General features: G+C 37.9%; 1 protein-coding gene and 1 long non-coding RNA gene across 3 annotated transcripts in view; one reads left to right on the top strand and one right to left on the bottom strand.

Annotated features, from left to right (window-relative positions):
- The window catches only part of AHCYL2 (adenosylhomocysteinase like 2), a 170,522-nt gene that overhangs the window by 136,687 nt on the left and 11,966 nt on the right, over positions 1-21,869 (bottom strand). The gene's annotated exons all lie outside the window — the stretch shown is intronic.
- Positions 3,680-20,890, top strand: LOC123606848. The gene is made up of 2 exons (XR_006716522.1): positions 3,680-3,869; positions 20,608-20,890. It is a non-coding gene; the product is annotated as an uncharacterized LOC123606848 (long non-coding RNA).

Here is a 21,869-nt window from a genome sequence, read left to right as displayed (position 1 = left end):
CCTGGGTGGCTCAGTCGGTCGAGCATGCGACTCTTGATTTCAGCTCAGGTCATGATCCCAGTGTCATGCATGGTCTTAGGCCCTGAGTTGGGCTCCGCACTGGGCATGGAGCCTGCTTAAGATATTCTCTCTCTCTCTCTCTCTCTCTCTCTCTCTCTCCCTCTCCCTCTCCCTCTCTTTCTCTGCCCCTCTCCTCTGCTCACACTTGAGCTCTCTATCTCTAAAAAAAAAAAAAAAAAAAAGAATACACTTAAACAGAGCTTCCTCTGTGGAGGTTCATATAAACCTACCACCTTAAATACCACTGACTGCTCCATCACAGGATTTTAAACATCCTCTATTAGCAATTATCTTGCTATTTATATAAATATGTATCTCTTCAACTATATTGTGAATTCCTTAAGAGACAAGACCATGTCTTACTCATCTTTGAGTCCAAGAATCTAATGCAGTACTTGGCACATAACAGAGGATCAATATAAGCTTATACAGTGCTAATATAGAGTCTTTTTTCAGCAAAGTTGGATACAAAAAGATGATACAGACCTTTTAACATACATTATGTTAAAAGATGCTACAGAAAATCAAACCTATTCCACTCTTATTTTGCTTCTATATTTCTTTTTCAAGAATAATCTTCCAGATTGGAAAGAGCAGAACACACATGTTTAAGAGGAAACTGAAGTCTGAGACAGAAGAAAAAATAATAAAAGAGCATCCAGTAACTTTTTAGTACATTCAAATCTCTAGAACCAGATAAATTATAGCCTAAAACATTGAGATCTCCATGATAGCTCACGGAAAATAGAAAAGAAGCTAGAAGACTAGAAACAAAATTCTATTTCAATTTCCTCAATTTCAAAGGAAAAAAGAGAGAGACTAAATTCTCAGAGCTACAGATTAAGAGTTTACCAAAGAGTTCCAGCAAAATTCTATGCCAGATTTTTGCAGGGTAGGGAAGGGGTATAGATAGCACCAGAAACCAGAATTGGCTCAATAAGAAAAAAAATCAGGCTGACCTAATTTTATTTTTGGCAAAATTACTAGACTGAAAGATAAGATAAATAACATAGAGTAGGTCAAATACATCTTGTTGAAATCAAGATAAGATTTCTCATGCTAGTCAGGTAATGGTTTTAAAATTGGTTAAACAACCACCCTCACATTATTAATCAATGGCTTAATATCAATCTGGATGGAAGGCTCTAATATTAGCAAGGCTCTTTATTTGGCCTTGCTGTAGTAGATGTTTATCAACACGCTGAAGATTTAAGAGGTAGTTTATATATTTTGCTAGTAATATAAAGCTAGGAAGATTAGATAATGCCATGAAAGACACAATCAACAAAATAAAAAATATCTGAAGAGATAAAAACAATGGACTGAAAATACAAAACGGAATTTATGAAGGATAAATGTAAATATAGTTATTTAAAAAAAAGTATAATGCTGGTAAGAAATTAATTTTAACATGAGTTGATCATTACTTGAGAATTTAGTTGTGTTAAATAACAAAAATTCAAGATCAATAAAGATCAAATTGGCTTTCTTTAACAATTCATGAATTAAGCAGTATCCCAACTAGCAAATAGAAAGAAGCTCCAAAGAGCTACAGAAAAGGAAAGGTTTTCAGAGGCAGAGAGGGAATGGGAAAAGGAAGTCATTAGTGAAAAAATTGTTTCTGGCAAGGTCACCTTCCTTTGGAGAAAATCAGGGTCTATGAAGCAGGATAACCCTACTGGTGCTGGCTAGGAAATTCCAGACTGACCAGTTAAGATTACATTCCTAGGGAAGGTCAAAACTGCAATTAGGTTAAATATTAATTAAATCTTGGTTTGGTGAGGTGGGCCTAGTACAAGTGACTCCATTTTGGACCTGTTGTTACTTTTTAACAATTGAGTGTTAAGTTCAAGATGAGCCTTCATTATGAGGTTTCAGCTTAAAAAGCCTACACAAACTCAATTAATAAAATAACAGTACAGTGACCTGTACAAAGAAGAAAACTGCAACAGGTCAAGCAACATCCTAGAATCATGATTTGGTATACGACCTCTTACAGGTGACACTAACCATATATAATAAATCTAGAAAAGGATAACCAGGAAGGTGGTAACAAGGCTGGCAAACTAAATCATATGAAGAATGACCAAGAGAATCAGGAATGATTTTCACAGAGAAGCTCTGATGTAGGAAAAGGAACATTTAGAGCTGTTTCCAAGTATTTGAATGACTATTAAAGGGTAGGAATTATGCTTTTACATATTTTAAACTTATTCTCCATGCACACAGTTTCAAGCTTTTCATATAATAAATGCTCAGATATTTGAACTTCAAGATCAACTTACCTGTTGATGGATGGCTAAGCCAACAAAGACAGTTGTTATAAAAGATTATCTGAGGTGATCTGAATGACAACTCAACAAAAAGGTAAGGTTGGAGGAAGAAGACTTAAAAATCAAAATAACAATATTTTTTTCTTTCTTTAAAAAAATTTTTTAATGTTTATTTTTTAGAGAGAGAGAGAAAGTGTGAGCAGGGGAGGAGCAGAGAGAGAGGGAGACACAGAATCCTGAGCAGGCTCCAGGCTTTGAGCTGTCACCACAAAGCCCAACGCAGGGCTCAAACCCACGAACCATGAGATCATGACCTGAGCCGAAGTTGGACACTCCACTGACTGAGCCACCCAGGAGCCCCGAACTAATAATGTTTTAAAAGCCTTAACTGAAAGAAGCTACGGAGGATATGTGAGACATATTACCTTAAATTTGAGAATTTACTTTACATCAGATGATATCCTTGATCATACCACTAGTTCTATTTTATTCCGTTTGTAAATATTTCCCCATAATGGAAAGAGTCCTTGTTTTCACTCTTTACAAAGTGAAAACCGAGGCTGATGGAAGCTATTTGCTCAGCACCAACAGCATAACAATGGTTAACCTTCAATAAGAAACCCAAGCTTTTCACTCACAAGTTTTGTTAAAACCACTGGACTCATCAGGGAGGCAGTAAACAAGTATAGTACTTAATTTAGCAACTCAACCCCAGTTTGGTCATAATTTTGGTTTCACTTTTGTTACTCCCCTCATCATCCAGTCTCTAAATCCACAAAGAGTAAGCCTGCATTAAAACTCCAAACATATGAGAATTTTTTTTCTTAAAGCCTAAAGGCTAAAACAAAAAAATTAAGATTTGAAACCGAGGATTTGTCTCTTTCATACTGCTTAAGTTCTAGCCTTGGCATTACCAGTTCTATCATAAGCCAAATCTTGGCCACAGGGTCTGTTAGGTATACACCACACTGTTTCTCCGGAAACTTAAGTGGCTTCCTTTGTGCATCAGAGATTTGGGGCAGAGCTGCTGCAATGTTAGAAGCAGAAGGCAATGAGAAAAAGGCAATGTTAGCAAAGGAAAAAGAGGTCTTCACATATATGAAGAGCATAAGCACATCATTTTGAGATTCATTTTGCTTTATATACTTATTAAAACATGGTATTAGCTTCTCAGAAAACTCAAAAAGGCTAGAATGGCACAGAACTTGATCTGATGGTGTCTGAGGAGCAGCTACACCAGGATTTTAAAATAGCAAAATGCTAGTCAGCTCTACTTGAAAAGCTAAAAGGAATGCCCTAACAAGTGCCCACGCTCTCAACTTCCTTCCCAAGAAGGCTCATTTACATTATAATGGTTGCCAAGGTTACTTTAATTCCATCACAGCTCCTTTCCCCAGTTGCTAATCTGGAGCACCGGACTGGGTGGTACACATTAACAACCAAAACCTCAATTAAGGCTAACCCCAAACTCAGGCTACTCAAAAGTTCGTGACCTACAAAAAGAAGAGTAGTTCTAGCAACAAAAATTGCAAAAAGGTAGGGGGTGTTGTTTCTTATATGATATTCTACCCAAGATCTTACTGCTACCTCAGGGAACTCTCTAGGAGTCAGTACTTTTATCTGTCCTAAGCAGAGATTCTTAGAAAAAGCAAGATAAATAACATAAGTTTTATATAGGGTAATGGATCAAACTAGTCAGTTCTTTATTCCAAGTATTTTTTCCCTTCCTTTAATTAAAAAAAAAAAAAAAAAAAGGCCATTATCTAAGAGGACACTGAAAAATATCTCATATGACTCATCACTAAGTATCAGTATCATCTTCTAAGAATGACAACATATAGTGCTGGTAATATATGTAGTATCTAAATGAGATATAAACAATGAGGCTAGTATATTCTGTATTTAAGCAACAACCAAACAGAACATATAGTAACAGAAAAAGTGAAGAGGAAATAAAGGCTAAAAAAAGAGGAAGATTTCAGAAACACGAACCCCCAACATTCACTTTAAGTATAGCTGGATTAACAGCAAAAATGTTCCAACGATAATTTATTATCAGAAAATATTATCCTGGGGCCCCTGGGTGGCTCAGTTGGTTAAGCGTCTAACTTTGGCTCTGGTCACGCACGATCTCACAGCTCGAGTTCAAGCCCCGCATCAGGCTCTGTGCTGACAGCTCAGAGCCTGTAGCCTGCCTCGGATTCTGTGTCTCCCTCTCTCTCTGCCGCTCCCCAGCCTGCACTCTGTCTCTCTCTCTCTCCCCCTCTCAAAAATAAATAAACATTTAAAAAGAAGAGAAAAGAAAAGAAAAGGAAAAAGAAAAAGAAAGAGAGAGAGAGAGAGAGAGAGAGAGAGAAAGAAAGAAAGAAAGAAAGAAAGAAGGAAAGAATTATTCCCAAAGGTAATAACAATGGGAGACACAGGGTAGTGGTCTGTAGATATCCTCCTAGTCAACTAGTAGATGCTTTGAACATCACTTCACTAGAGAAATGAAGTTTTACACTTACATATTTTTATTTTATTTATTCTCCTTTATCCCACTCCCATTAGCCCTCAATTTAGGCAGTCACTGTAATATATTTACGTGTTCACGTTTTCTTACAAACTATGCAGTGTTTTACTTAATGCATTTTTTAATTTATATAAATGCTATTGTGTTACATATCCCAGTCTGTTTCTTTGTTTTATTCAGCATCATGTTTTTAAGAGACATCACATTGCCTGTGCACATGTAGTCCACTGTTTCAAATTGCTAGATAATTCTTAGTGGTAGAAATCTATCCTAATTTACCCATCATTGGGGAAAGAGAAGGACAACAAGTACATTTTCCATAAACATATAACACCGTAATGAACAACCAGTTATGTACTGTGTGAGAATTTCTTTCAGATATACACCTAGGGAAAGAGCTTCTGGATCATGGAGTACACATAATGTATAATCTGATTACTTCCTTCCAAAATGGCTAGACCAATCTATACTTCCACTAACACAGAACTAGCATAACTAGCAGCTACAATGGACCAGGCACTGGACTAGGCACTCTAGATTTTTTTCTCCTATACCACCTCATCCTCCTCAGCTGAGTCTTTGCCCCTTTGCTTTTCAGATCAGTTGTTGCCACATCAGAAATATGAAGGCAAAGGGGCACCTGGGTGGCTCAGCTGGTCGAATGTCTTGACTGTTTCAGCTCAGGTTATGATCCCAAGGTTGTAGGGTCAAGCTCCGTTTTGGGCTCTGTGGAGTGTGCTTAAGATTCAGTCTGTGTCTGTCTGTCTGTCTGTCTCTCTCTCTCCCCCTCTGCCCCTCTCCCCTGCTCATACTCTCCTCTCTCCCTCTTCTCCCTCTGCCCCTCTCTCATGCTCACACTCTCTAAAAAAAAATAATTAAAAAAAAAAAGAAACGTGAAGGCAAGGACTCTCTCCCTTGCTACCCCCCCCCCCCCCATCATCAATCAAGTTCCCTATTCCACTCCAACGCCAGGAGCTGCCAAGGTCTCCACTAACCATGAAGCTTATGAAAACAAAATCAAACACCAAGCACTATTTTTAAGAGGTCTGATTCTTTAAAAGTCATTAACTGAGGTCAGTCTGTTACAGAGAACACTAAGAAATTCCTTTCATAGACATTTCAGAGCCATTCCTATTTTTCCTATTTTTCTCCTTTTAGGAGGTCTTGGAGGAATAGCTCCATCTCTTTGGAACCCTTTTCTTCATACATAAAGTAAGAGGAGCTGGATTACAATCAGTGTTTTCAATCTATACTCTGGAACCTGAGGGGTTCCTCTGAGGTGGCTCAAGAGGATCACCTCAAGGGGAGCCTGGGTGGCTCAGTCATTTAAGCCTCCGACTTCGGCTCAGGTCATGATCTCACAGCTTGTCGGTTTGAGCCCCGCATCGGGCTCTGTGCTGACAGCTCAGAGCCTGGAGCCTGCTTGGGATTCTGTGTCTCCCTTGCTCTCTGCCCCTCCCCTGCTCGCACTGTCTCTCTCTCTCAAAAATAAACATTAAAAGGAAAAAAAAAAAAAGGATCATCTCAAGATAAAGGGGGGTTACCTATGCCTCTTCTATTAGAATAGCACAATAAAAACACTTTTTTAAAGTTTATTTATTTATTTTGAGAGATAGAAAGAACAAGCTGGAGAGGAGCTGAGAGAGAGGGAGAGAGAGAGGATCCAAAGAAGGCTCTGTGCTGAGAGCAGACAGCCTGATGCAAGTCTCGAACTCACAAACTACAAGATCATGACCTGAGCCAAAGACCTGTGATTAACCAACTGAAGCCACCCAAGCGCCCCTAAAATGTTTTAAATCTATAAATTTTGTTTTCTACTAAGACTCAGTTCGGAGAATCAGTTCTATTTAAGAAAAAGTTTATTCACACTACTAGTTTAGAGTATGAACTAGTATAATTTCTATTGCATTTGGCAATATTTATAAAATAAGAAATATATACCTACCTTTTAAACCAGAAATTTCACTTGTAAGAATTTATTCTACAGATATTCACATATGTATTCAACACATATATACAAAGATATTCATTATGGCACTGTTTCTAAGGGCAAAATATTGAAAACAACTATAAATAGCAAATTGGCTACATAAATTATGGTACATTCATACAATGGAATATAGTATAGACTTTAAAAACAACAAAGCAGCTCCAAGGTATATTAAGTGGGAAAAAAGCAAGATACAGAATGCTGTATGTAGTATACTACCTTTTCTATACTTTTAAAGGATATATACAGTTGTACATAGCTTTCATATGACAAGGTGGATGTATCTACATAGGATGGTGTATTAAATTTAGTATTGGCACCGCCTCCTCCTGTAGAATAAACTTCCTTCTAACTGGATCTCACTTTTTTTTTTTTTAATGTATCAACTTCCCTTGAGTTCATCAAGCCAGGTCTAGCAAATAAATTGCCTTATCCTCAAGAACTGTTAGAAAAAATAATATATTCATGTAAATAACAGATGACAGTATCTATGCAGCTCAAAATGTATTACTTTTTACTTACTTTTGAACTGCACTTTTCAACAGATAGCCACTAGCCACATGTAGCTGATGGATACTTGAAATGTGGCTAGTCCAAAATCAAATGTGCTGCCAAAACATAACATAATAAATTTTGAAGACTAAATCTAAAAAAGGGCAAAATATCTCAGTTTTTATATTGATTACATATTGAAATTATAACATTTTGGATTTGTTGGGTTACATAGAATATGTTGTTAAAATTAATTTTACTTCTTTTTACTTTTAAAAGTGTGACTACTATGGGGCATGCCTGGCTGGCTCAGTTGGTAGAGCATGTGACTCTAGATCTCAGGGTCATGAGTTTGAGCCCCACATTGGGCGTGGAGCCTACTTAAAAATCAATTAACTAATTAAAATGTGACTACTAGAAAATTTCATTCTACACTGTCTGATTAATTCTGAGACCCTGCTCATACTCCACAAAAAAACTACTTTAAATTTTCACCATTTTACTCACTTTTTTAAAAAGTTTTTGTGGGTTTTTTAATCTTCTTTTTTTAATCTTTATTTATTTTTGAAAGAGAGAGAGGCAGAGAGAGAGTGGGAGACAGAAGATCCAAAGTGGGGTCCACACTGACAGCAGAAAGCCCAATATGGAGCTCGAATTAATGAACTGTGAGATAATGACCTGAGCTGAAGTCAGTTAGCCAACTAAGCCACCCAAGTGCCTCTATGATTTTACTCAAACTTCTGAACTCTTTCTCTCTTCCCCTCCTTCGCCTATGACCTAGCTCAGAGAAAACAGAAGAGTAGCTATAACGTTGCCTTCAAATCTCTTTACAAAATTAGATCTTTGAAATAAGGCTCTTAGAGAACATTGTTTTGGCCAGGTTAAATAAAAAGTGACCTAGGACTTAATGAAGATTGATCGTTTTACAGTAGTATGGTACAACAAAGAGACCAGGATAAGAAAATTAAAACACTTGGGCTCTAGTTTCAACAAAATTGATATTTCTTTGAAAAATATTAGCAATGTACCAATCAAGTACAAAATAATTAAATGTAAAGTATTGGTTTTTGTTTGTGTGTATGGGGGGGGGGTAAAGTTTATTTATTTATTTATTTTGAGAGAGAGAGAGAGAGAGAGAGGGAAAGAAAGAAAGAAAGAAAGAAAGAAAGAAAGAAAGAAAGAAAGAAAGAATGAATAGGGAAGGGGCAGAGAGAAAGGGGGGAGAGAGAGAATCCCAAGCAGGCTCTGCACTGTCAGCACAGAGCCCAATACAGGGCTTAATCCCTCGAACTGGAAGATCATGACCTGAGCCGAAATCAAGAGTCAGATGCTTAACCATCAACTGAGCCACCAGGGTGCCCCTAAAGTATCTAGTATTTTTAATCATAGTTTAAGGAAAAAAAAAAAAAAAGTAATAGCATCCCTGAAATTAACATGTTAAGAAGTCACTTAGTATATTTCAAACTCTACTCCAGTACCAAATAAAATGATGGATTTAACTGGATTAAAAAATATAAAGAGCTATACAAAGGTAAAATTATATTATTATAGGATAATATAATAATAATTATATGTAATATTAATAATTAATAATAATTATAGGATAATAACGTAATTTACCAACATTTTCTTCTTCCTATTAATGGTGCTTTGTGTCCAAGTATATCTCATTTGACCCCCTACAATCGTTCTAAGAATAGCTACCATTATGACTAGGACCTTCATAATAATTTCCAAAGCTATTTCTTGACTCCCTCCTTCAATTTCCACTGGGACACCAGCTTTATCTGTAAGACCCTTCATTTAGATGTTATACTAACATTTCAAACATAAGGTAAAAAATGAAACTTGACTTCGTATTCTGTAATACTTTTTAACCAAGTGCTCATATTATGATTCAGTCAAATAAGCATTTGTTTGAAGTATTATAGAACAAGAACTCAAGTTGTTTTTTACCTTGTGTTTGATTTGACTAAATCATAACACTTTACTAAAAAAGATACAACTATAAGTTAAGTTTGTTTCTTGATTTTCTAATTCTGACTTTTTACTTGAAAATTCATGAAACATAAAGACCTAAATAAGTATATTTTGAAACACTTGCATTCTAATTTCTACTAAAGAAAATTTCTGTACTATAATCTTATAATTCAGTAAGTATTTATATTTACAGATACAGAGACCAAAATGCTCTCTTGGCAAAATGCAGCATTTGGATTTTGCATTTACAGTTGCCTGCTCTGGAGCTTTGGACAAACACTAAGTAGAGTGCTTAATGACATTTAACAAACATTAATTGAATTTCATTTTATTTGGCCTTTCCATTAGTAAACTATAATTGCTTACCACAGTGCTATTGTAAGAACTAATTCAAATTTATAAGTGTTCTAAAGAGAGTATTCTTTGATACTGCTCTACATCTTGGCAAGGTCCCAACCTTCCTAGGGTGCCCTTCCTTTTTTCCCCAAGATAGGGACAGAGGCTTCAAGAGTCTAACTGTGAACCCCAAAATACTCATTGTCCTCACTCCCTTTAAGCCAACAGCCCTCTTGCTGAGCATCTCAATCTTTGAGTACAAATACGTATCTACCATGATCTCTGCTACATATTTAAGGAAACCATTCTGGAAAAAAAAAAAAAAGTAAATAAAACTATAAAATCTACAAAGTAGGTTTTCAGCCTAAGGAGTCTTAACTGGTTTAACCTGATGCTCCTGTATAAAACCAGTGTTGCTTTAGAATTGCCAAGTATCATCACGTCAGTGTATACTACCCACTGTTGTTGCTATTGTCTAGCCAGAAAGTCTGAAAACTCTTGGGCTCTTTCCAAAGGCTTAATCACTAGTGTCATCTGACAGAGAATCTAACCAAGAATATTACATACAAGAGCTGAAAATACTTAAGCTTTCGTGTGTGCGACTGCATCAGGAGTTACATTCATTCAAGGGACAGAGGTACTTGAGCTGGTGAGGGGAGAGAAGTATGTTACAAATCAATGGTTCACAATGGGGTTCAGCTCTATTATCACAAACATTTATTAAGCACCTATCATGTGCTAGCATTAAATTGTGAAAATCCACCAAAAGCAAGCCAAATACCTAATGAACAAAAAGTGGGCCCACTAACCAACAGAAGAATTTTAAAGACATTACCCTGATGGAAGTGGTAAAAAAATGAATCAATTTCTGGAATACCCAAAAGACCCTTCATAAAGACCATAAAACTGATAAATAACTATGATAATTCAGAAGGTGGAAAAGAAAAAGAATCTAGAATTAGCTATGTACATTAATGGGTATACTCAAACTGGAAATAATTACTTTTGGATATCATCATTATCAAGCTATGTGATTTACCATCATTATTGATGAGGTTTAGAACACGCTGACCCAAAATACGGCACCTTGACATAATGAATATTAAGGCCTTGCTAAATTTCCCCAGCTTATTACCCTTAGCTCAGACCCTTTTGTCTTAGAATATTTTGCCACAACTTTCCACTCTTCATCAAAATTAACACAAAAACATTCACGTTTAACCATTTCTTTGGTTTTTCATTTCTTTATGAAGGCTCTCATCTCATGTAAAACTTGTATTAAATAAATAACGCTGTGTACTTTGCTCTTATTAGTCTGTCTTTTGTCAGTCCAATTTACAGGGTCCCAGCCAGAAAGCCAAGGAGGATAGTAGAAAAAGGACTTTTTTCTGTTTTAGTTTATTTTAGTTTTAGTGACCGTGAAGGAACAGCTGGGACACCCCACAAGCCCTGTAGACTATAGCTAAAAATACTCCAGCAACTGACAAAGGCCAGCAAAAGGTAAAAATTCTTACCAAAGTCAGTCTCCTGGATTTGGGGGTTTTGTCGGTTCAGGAGAAGATGGTGAACTTCTCCTTGTACCTTCTTTTCCAAATTCAGATTAGCAGGAGAAAAACATTTGTAAGAATTAGCTCTTTAGGGGCGCCTGGGTGGCGCAGTCGGTTAAGCGTCCGACTTCAGCCAGGTCACGATCTCGCGGTTCGTGAGTTCGAGCCCCGCGTCGGGTTCTGGGCTGATGGCTCAGGCCTGGAGCCTGTTTCCGATTCTGTGTCTCCCTCTCTCTCTGCCCCTCCCCCGTTCATGCTCTGTCTCTCTCTGTCCCAAAAATAAATAAACGTTGAAAAAAAAAATTTTTTTTAATAAAAAAAAAAAAAGAATTAGCTCTTTGGATTGTAACTGTCATGAATTTGCTTTCGGATACCCATTAGTTAGTTATCCTTAGCCTTCCAGAAAAAGTCATTGTTTTCCTGTATCTTTGCCTTTCGTGTCCTTTGTCATAAGGAGGTTCTTAACAAAAAATGCTTAGGCTATCTTTGGCAGTAACTCTGGCTCTTAAAGGGGTCTGCATCTTTTGCATCCTCTTTGGGGATGCCTTTTGCGTCCATAGTTAAGCCATAAAAAGGCTTGCTGGTTTGGAGTCACACTGAAATAGGTGTACCTTTGAAGATTTGGACTTTTATCTACAAGAATTTCTAGGGGCACCTGGCTATCTCAGTTGATAAGAGTATGCGACTCTTGATATCAGGGTCATGAGCTAAAGCATGCATGAATGCATGCATGAATGAATACATGAATGAATGAATATATAAATATATATATATATATATATACATATATATATATGTATATATATATAAAATCCTTTAAAGCAGTTCTACTAAAGTTGGCCTTAAGACAAGTGCTTATACAAACTAAGTATCCCTAAAACTCTCAGAAATATACAGAAATTAATCCAAATGTTCTTTTTAAGTTCACATGATATAGACTAATCTTTGGTTTAAAAAAAAAAAAAAAAGGCTTGTTTAAAATTTTGGTTCCACTTGGGGCACATGGGTGGCTCAGTCGGTTAAGTGTTCGACTTCAGCTCAGGTCATGATCTCGCGGTTCGTGAGTTCAAGCCCGAGTCGGCCTTTGTGCTGACAGCTCAGAGCCTGAAGCCTGTTTCAGATTCTGTGTCTCCCTTTCTCTCTGTCCCCGCCGCCCGTCACGCTCTCTCTCTCTCTCCTTCAAAAATAAATAAACATTAAAAAAAAAAAAAAACTTTTTTAAATAAATAAATAAATAAATAAATAAATAAAAGTTTGGTTCCGTGTTCATGGACTTTAAGTCTCAATAGCACTTAAATGGGAATTCTCCCAAAATGACTTATAGATTTGATATAATCCTTACCAAAATCTTGGCAAGGTTTTTTTTTTTTTTTTTTTCAACGTTTATTTATTTTGGGGACAGAGAGAGACAGAGCGTGAACGGGGGAGGGGCAGAGAGAGAGGGAGACACAGAATCGGAAACAGGCTCCAGGCTCTGAGCCATCAGCCCAGAGCGTGACGCGGGGCTCGAACTCACGGACCGCGAGATCGTGACCTGGCTGAAGTCGGCCGCTTAACCGACTGCGCCACCCAGGCGCCCCTTGGCAAGGTTTTTTTGTAGAAATTGACAAGCTTATCCTAAAATTTGTATGGAAATTTATTTATTCATTTATTTACTTATTTATTTATTTATTTATTTTGGCGGGGGTGGGGTGCAAGTGAGCAAGGGGCAAAGAGAGAGAGAGAATCCCAGGAGGGGCAGAGAGAAAGAGAAAGAGAAAGAGAGAAAGAGAGAGAGAGAAGCAGGGCTCGTGTTTACCCAAAGTGGGGCTTGAGCTCACCCGATGTGGGACTCAAACTCATGAACTGTGAGATCATACCTGAGCTGAAGGCTCAGCCACCCAGGCGCCCTGTACGGAAATTTAAAAAGGCCTAAGAGGGGCGCCTGGGTGGCGCAGTCGGTTAAGCGTCCGACTTCAGCCAGGTCACGATCTCGCGGTCCGGGAGTTCGAGCCCCGCGTCAGGCTCTGGGCTGATGGCTCAGAGCCTGGAGCCTGTTTCCGATTCTGTGTCTCCCTCTCTCTCTGCCCCTCCCCCGTTCATGCTCTGTCTCTCTCTGTCCCAAAAATAAATAAACGTTGAAAAAAAAAAATTTTTTTTTTAAAAAACAAAAAAAATAAAAAGGCCTAAGATAGTCAAAATTATTTTGAAAAAGAATAATAAAATAGGAGCATTTATATTATCCAATTCCAATGCTTACTCTAAAGCTACAATAATCAAGAGAGTATAGTACTGGCATCAAGATAAACGAGCAGACCACTGGAACACAACATCCAGAAATACACCCACATATCTACAGACAAATGATAGGCAACAAAAGTATCAAGCCAATTCAATAGGCAGAGAATAGTCTTTTCAAAAAAACAAAGTGCTGGGACAACAGGATATCTATATAAAGGAAAAAATATTAGGTCCATATCTTACCCCAGACACAAAAATCAACTCACAATAGATCACAGACCAAATATAAAATCTGAAACTATAAAACTGCTAGAAGAAAACATAGAACATTTTGGTGAATTTGAACTAAAGATTTCTCAGACATGGGGCACCAGGGCAGCTTAGTTGGTTGAGAAGCCCTGACTCTTGATTTCAGCTCATGATCCCAGGGTCATGGGAGGGAGACCTGTGTCAGGCTCTGCATTGAGCATGGAGCCTACTTAATATTCCTCTCTCTCTCTCTCTCTCTCTTTTTCTCTCTCTCTCCCTCCCTCCTTCCGTCCCACTCCCCTGTTCACGTTCTCTAAAATAAAATTTTTAAAAAATTTAAAAAAATTTCTTAGACATAACACCAAAAGTACAACCTATTTAAAAAGTAATATATTGGACTTTATCAAAATTAAAACCATTAGCTTTTCAAAATGCATCATTAGGAAAATGAAAAGACAGGCTAGGAAAAAATATTTGCAAATCATGTATGTGAAAAAGGGCTTGTATTCGGACTATGGAAAGAATTCTCACAATTCAGTTAAGAAGAAAACAACCCAATTTAAAGATGGACAAATGACATTTGCAACTACGTGGATGGAACTGGAGGGTATTATGCTAAGTGAAATGAGTCACTCAGAGAAAGACAAAAATCATATGACTTCACTCATATGAGGACTTTAAGAGACAAAACAGATGAACATAAGGGAAGGGAAACAAAAATAATATAAAAACAGGGAGGGGGACAAAACAGAAGAGACTCATAAATGTGGAGAACAAACTAAGAGTTACTGGAGGGGTTATGGGAGGGGGATGGGCTAAACGGGTAAGGGTCACTAAGGAATCTACTCCTGAAATCATTGCTGCACTATATGCTAACCAATTTGGATATAAATTAAAAAAAAAAAAAAAAAAAAAAAAAAAAGATCAAAAACAAACAAACAACAACAAAAAAAGATGGACAAATGATCTGAACAGACATTTCACCAAAGCAGATATACAGGGGTACCTAGGTGGCTCAGTCAGTTGAGCATCCAACTCTTGATTTTGGCTCAGGTCATGATCTCATGGTTTGTGAGTTGGAGCCCTGTGGTGGGCTCTGCGTTGATAGTGTGGAACCTGCTTGGGATTCTGTCTTCCACTCTCTTTGCCCTTCCCCCACTGTGTTTTCTTTCTCTCTCTCTCTCTCTCTCTCCCCCTCCCCCAAAAATAAATAAACTTAAAAAAATTTTTTTTAAAAAGAAGAAAATATTGGGGCGCCTGGGTGGCGCAGTCAGTTAAGCGTCCGACTTCAGCCAGGTCACGATCTCGCGGTCCGTGAGTTCGAGCCCCGCGTCGGGCTCTGGGCTGATGGCTCAGAGCCTGGAGCCTGTTTCCGATTCTGTGTCTCCCTCTCTCTCTGCCCCTCCCCCGTTCATGCTCTGTCTCTCTCTGTCCCAAAAATAAATAAACGTTGAAAAAAAAAAATTAAAAAAAATAAATAAATAAAATAAAAAAAAAAAGAAGAAAATATGCAAATTGCTAATAAACACAAGAAAAGATGCTCAACATTACCAGTCATGGAGAAACACAAATACTATATTATATAGTGCTATAATAACATAGCACTACATAACCACTAAAATGGTTACAATAAAAAAAAAAACAATGCCAAGTGTTACAAGGATGTAGAGAAAATGAAATACTCATAAACTGCTAGTAGCATTGTAATATTGTATGATCACTTTGGAAAAGTTTGCCATTTTCTTAAAGAGTTAAACATAAACTTAACATATGACCCATCGATTTCACTTCTAGATATCTGTCCAAGAGAAACTAACACATACATCCATACAAAGACTTATCCATGTTCACAGCAGCATTCTTCAAAATAGCCAAAAGCTGAAAATAATCCAGAATCATCCATCAACTAGTAAAGTGATAAATAAAACATTGTATATCTATACAATGGAATGCCATTTGGCAATAAAAAAGGAAAAACTATTATTGATACATGAATAAATTATTCAAAAATTATTACCCTAAGTGAAACAGCCAGACACAAAAGACACATATTGTATGATTCATATAGGAAACTTCCAGAAAAGGCAAATACATAAAGAAAGCAAATCAGTGACTACCTGGAGAAGTTGGGAGCAGTGATTGACTGCAAATGTGCAAAAGGGACTTCTAGGGGAAACAGTACTATTCCTAAATTGGACCATGGTGTGATTTTAAAACTCTACCCGCTTCATACCCATTAGGATGGTTATTCTAATAAAGAAATAAACAAGTGTTGAGAATGTAGAAAAATTAGAATGCTTGTATGATGTCAGTAAAAATATAAAATGATGAGGGAGCCTGGCTGGCTCAGTCAGAAGAGCATGCAACTCTTGATCTTAGGGTTGTGAGTTCGAGCCCCATGTTGGGTATAGAGATTACTTAATATATAACTGCTCTGGAAAACAGTATGGCAGTTCCTCAAAAAATTAGAAATAGACTTATCATATGATCCAGCAATTTCATTTCTGGGCATATACCCAAAGAATTGAAAGCAGCAACTCAGGGCACCTGGGTGGCTCAGTCGGTTGAGTATCCTACTTCAGCTCAGGTTGGTGAGTTCGAGCCGCGCATCAGGCTCTGTGCTGACAGCTCCGAGACTAGAGCGTGTTTCGGATTCTGTGTCTCCCTCTCTATCTGCCCCTTCTCCATACATGTTCTGTCTCTGTCTCAAAGATGAATAAACATTAAAAAAAAATGGAAAAAAAAAAAGCAGCAACTCAAACAGGTAGTTGTATACTCGTGTTTATAACAGCATTATGCACAACAGACAAAAGGAGAAGCAACCCAAGTGTTCATCAATGAATGCACGGAAAAACAAAATGTTGTACATACATACACTGAAATATTACTCAATTTTAAAAAATAATGAAACTCTGACACATGCTACAACATGCATGGACTTTGAAGACAACAGGCTAAGTGAAATTAGCCAGACACAAAAGGACAAAACTATCCAATTCCACTTGTACAAGGTACCTGGGGTAGTCAAATTCATAGAGACAAAGTAGAATAGTGGTTGCTGGGGGCTGGGGAGATAGGAGAATGAGGAGTTTAATGGGTATGATGAAGTTTCAATTCGGGAAGATTTAAAAAATGCTAGGAGGGGCGCCTGGGTGGCGCAGTCGGTTAAGCGTCCGACTTCAGCCAGGTCACGATCTCGCGGTCCGTGAGTTCGAGCCCCACTTCGGGCTCTGGGCTGATGGCTCGGAGCCTGGAGCCTGTTTCTGATTCTGTGTCTCCCTCTCTCTCTGCCCCTCCCCCGTTCGTGGTCTGTCTCTCTCTGTCCCAAAAATAAATAAACGTTGAAAAAAAAAAAAAAAATGCTAGGAATGAGTGGTGGTGATAGTTCTACAGCAATGGGAAGATACTTAATAACTGCTGACCTATATACCTTAAAATGGTAAATTTTATGTTTTATATACAGTAAAACCTCAGACTGCAAGTAACTTATTCTGTGTTATGCAAGATGAGCAAACACTACTAATAAACTTTAACTTGATGAATGAGCAATATCTTGCAATAGAAGCAGTACGTGACACCAAACATCAGATGATCACAACTGAGCCAATGGTTCTTGAAATTAGCTTTGATACACAAGTGCTTTGGATTACAAGCATGTTTCCGGAACGAATTCTGCTCGCAAACCAAGGTTTTACTGTTTATTTTTTACCATAGTGGGGGAAAAAAAACAACTCTACAAATGTATTAACAGCCATTCAATTGTAATTTACAATGGGTAAACTTTATCTTATGTAAATTTTACCTCAATAAAGATGTCAAAAAGTTTTAAATACATTAGGAGGAACATATCCAAAGAAACTAAGAGTTATTATAAAGTTCTAGCAATTAAAAAAAAGTGTGATATTGGTAAAGACATCAACGAAGAGACTAATGGAACATAATACACAACCCAGAAACAGAATGGACACAGAGGATGTGTGACAGTGAAAGTGGCATTTCATATCAGGATAGGGAAAAGTTTCTAAAACAAGAATCAAAAAGGACAAACTACATGGAGGAAAAAATGATCGACTTTACATATTTGAACTTAAAATTTTTTTTCAATATTAACTTATTTGAGAGAGAGAGAGAGAGAGAGAGAGAGAGCATGCACACAAGCAGGAGAGGTGCAGAGAAAGAGGGACACAGAGGATCTGAAGTGGCTCTGTGCGGACAGCAGAGAGGCTGACGCAGAGCCCGAACCCACCAACTGCAAGATCATGACCTGAGCCAAAGTCAGATGCTTAACTGACTGATCCACCCAGCACCCCTTAACTTTTTTTATATATGTATTTTTAGGTTTATTTATTTATTTTGAGAAAGAGAAAAACAGAGAGAAAGCACACACAGTAGCATGAGAATGAGTGGAGTAAGGGGAAAAGAGAGAGAGAGACAGAGACAGAGACAAAGAGAGAATATCCCAAGCAGGCTCTGAGCCCTGTCAGTGCAGAGCCCAATGCAGCGCAGGGCTTGAAACCACAAACTGTGAAATCATGACCTGAACTGAAGTCAAGAGTCAGAAGCGTAACTTACTGAGCCACCCAGGAGCCCCTACATATTTTAACTTCTGTATAAAAGTCATATTAAGTAAAAAAGACAAGCCACAGACCTGAGGTTATTTGCAACACAAATATCTGATACAGGATTAGAACAAATATATATAAAGAACTTTTCTAAATCATAAGAAAACCAATGAGACCCCAAAAGAAAAATAGGAAAAGAGGGGCACCTGGGTGGCTCAATCGGCTGCGTTTCTGAGTCTTGATTTCAGCTCAGGTCATGATCCCAGGGTCTCATGGAGCACAGCCTGCTCAGGATTCTCTATCTCCTTCTCTCTTTGCCTCTCCCCCACTCACGCTCTCTCAAAAATAAATAAACAAGAACATTTTTAAAAAATAAGAAGAAAGGGGCGCCTGGGTGGCTCAGTCGGTTGAGCGTCCGACTTCGGCTCAGGTCATGATCTCGCGGTCCGTGAGTTCGAGCCCCGCGTCAGGCTCTGTGCTGACCGCCTGGAGCCTGTTTCAGATTCTGTGTCTCCCTCTCTCTCTGACTCTCCCCCGTTCATGCTCTGTCTCTCTCTGTCTCAAAAATAAATAAACATTAAAAAAATTAAAAAAAAAAAAAATAAGAAGAAAAATGAGAAAGGATATGTATGAATATAGACATTTCACAAATAAGGAAATACAAATGGACTACAGACCTATTAAAAGATGTTCAGTCCCACTAAATATCCAAGGAAATGTTAATTAAATGAGGTATCATTTCACAACTCTACCAGACTGACACAAGTTCAATATCTGACAATACCACATATTATTAAGGATTCAGAAAACAAGTATTAATAGAACCACTTTATTTTTTTTTTATTTTTTTTTTTTTATTTTTTTTTTTTGAGAAAAAGAGACAGAGCATGAACAATGGAGGGGGAAAGAGGGAGGGAAACACCGAATTCAAAGCAGGCTCCAGGCTCTGAGCTGTCAGCACACAGCCCAATGTGGGGCTTAAACTCCTGGATTGCAAGGTCATGACCTAAGCTGAAGTCAGACGCTTAACCACTTAACCGACTGAGCTATCCAGGTGCCCCGATGTTTATTTACTCTTGAGCAAGAGATAGAGCATGAGCGAAGGAGGGGCAGAGAGAGAGGAAGACACAGAATCCAAAGCAGGTTCCAGGCTCTGAGCTGTCAGCACAGAGCCCGATATGGGGCTCAAACCCACAAACAGTGAGATTATGACCTGAGCCCAAGTTGGACGCTTAACCGACTGAGTCATCCAGGCCCCCCCCCCCCCCAAAAAAACACTTTAGAAAGCAATTTGGGAGAGTCTGGTAAAGTTGGTATACCTTAGGCAATTCTGCTTATGGGATATATACCCTAGAGAAACTATTATACATGGTAAGAAAACATGATTTAAGGATGTTCATCCCAGTTCAAAAAAAAAAAAAAAAAAAAAAGAGAGAGAAAACATTAATAGGGAATGGGTAAACTGTGATACAGTCACACAATGAAGCACTACATATGACTCAACTAGAAAATCTACATGGATTGGTTAAAACTCAAAATAAAGATGAGTGGAAAAAGTAGGTTGCAGAATAGTATCTACTCTATAGTACCACATTATGTTAAGTTTATAAACACACAAAACAGTGCTATATATTATTGACATACAATTGATATTGATAATATACAGCAAAGCTGTTAAAACATGAAGGGTAATAATAAATAGCAAAGTTTAGACAGCATTTACCACTGTGATGGAGGAAGAGAAAAGAAAGGGAATAGAGGAGGGGTACAAAAGGCTCTACAATTTTATCTACAATGTTTTAGGTCTTTTAAAGTATTTACAGAAAATTTTGCAAAATTCTAACATTTGTTAAATTGGGCAGTGTTCAATCTTCTCGGTACTCTTCCATATGCTTGAAAAAAATTTAACAGGCTTCTGGTCAAATGAAAACATGTACATGTACCAGACAGCAAGAGAAAAATATTTATCTTTTTGGAACCTACATTTGTAAAACTATTCTAGCAATGTCTCTCTGGTGCCTAACTCCCTTATTGTGATAGAAACTTTCAAGTATTTAGGCAGAAACATGCTGTACGTGTCAGAGTCTCCTTTTCCCTAACAAGATTCTTCTCACAGAATGCTGCCCAAGGAACTAAAAAATCTGGCTATGTTGATACCAGTCATCTCTTTTATCAACCAACACAATCAACGTGCCATCCTCTGCCAATATCAGCATAGTTTAAAAATCTTTTAACTTACAACTAAATTATCCCCCTGAGTCATCCTAAGTTTCATCACAGGTCTTATGCAAATCCACACTATGAATGAGCCAAGAGATAAGAAGACCAAAATTACACCTCTTTCTAGTTTTAACATAATTTTCCCTCTCTGCCCTACATTCTTCAGACCCACACACCCACAGAGGACTCAGTATGAGTCCTCCATGTAGGTGCAGTATTTCTGGATCTTCCAATCCTGGGCAGATTCACGCATCGAGGAGTGTGTCCGTTAGTACCAAGAGGAACTGAACGTGGAATTCTGCTTAACCAGCAACCTAGGATGCAAACTCCTAAGAGATAATAAGAGAATGACTTTTCCATCCAAGCATAAGTACATCAAACTGAAAATGATGCCCAGGAACAAGCAGTTCCAGAAACAGGAATTCAAATAAAAATGGCTTTGTAACATTCATGTAACCCAATGTAACATTGGGTTGTGCAGACCCAACGGCAGCCTGTCTGTTTTTTGCTACATTTCTGCCTCAGTTAAAAGTACCTTAAAGAGTATACTTGTCCTTTCTCCTCAAAATATGGAAAAAACTACTCAAGTCTCATGAAAATCTTGAGTTCTTAGCATTACTTGTTGAGTGTCAATGTGCATGTGTGTATCTCTGTTGGCGAGTGGGTCCGGGGTGTACGTGGTTCTGTGAGGGGTATCTCTGTGGGTAACTGTTGGGGACTCTCTATGGAGATACATGGAGTCTCTCTGTGGGTGTGGGTATGGGTCTGTGTGTACGAAGGGTCTGGGTAGAGGGGTGTGAGGGGTTCTGTTTCATGTAAGGGATCTCTGGATGTATTTGTGTTTGTGTATCTGTGCTCATCTGTGTTTCTAGGACTCTGTGTCTATCAAGTATTTTATTACAAGTCTTGTAACAAGCTTTATTATACATATCTACACTTCCAAAAAACCGGAAAATGATTTTCCTGCCTCTCTACTCTGAGGTTTCAGAAAAGAAGCATGAAATAAGACCAACTGCCAAGCCAGTATTACACAACAATAAATTAAAAACTAAGGTTCTGGTGGGTACACACTAACACAGAACCAGAGTTGCCTGAGATTGTGTATTCCTAACAAGCTCCCAGGAGATGTCAATGCTTCTGGTCATGGACCAGTTTGAGTAGCAAGGACCTAAAGGATTCCAAACTTAATAAACTGCCTCTAACTACACTTCCTAGGTAGATTTTCCAGAGTATCCTCTGCCGGCATGTATATCACATCAGCGTGAGCATCCTACATCTAAGAAATTACCATTTTGTTTTACATACACGTCTCTTGTGAGTTTGTTTTAAATGAGCCTAAGAAGTGAATGACCTCTAAGTGTACTAAAAATGTGAATTTCTGAACTTGTAAAGCTAGAACATGGAAATTTCAAAAAGGTTCTGCTACAC

Source organism: Leopardus geoffroyi, chromosome A2, assembly GCF_018350155.1.
Source record: "Leopardus geoffroyi isolate Oge1 chromosome A2, O.geoffroyi_Oge1_pat1.0, whole genome shotgun sequence".
NCBI classification, from domain to species: domain Eukaryota; kingdom Metazoa; phylum Chordata; class Mammalia; order Carnivora; family Felidae; genus Leopardus; species Leopardus geoffroyi.
This window is presented reverse-complemented; position numbering and strand designations above follow the sequence as displayed.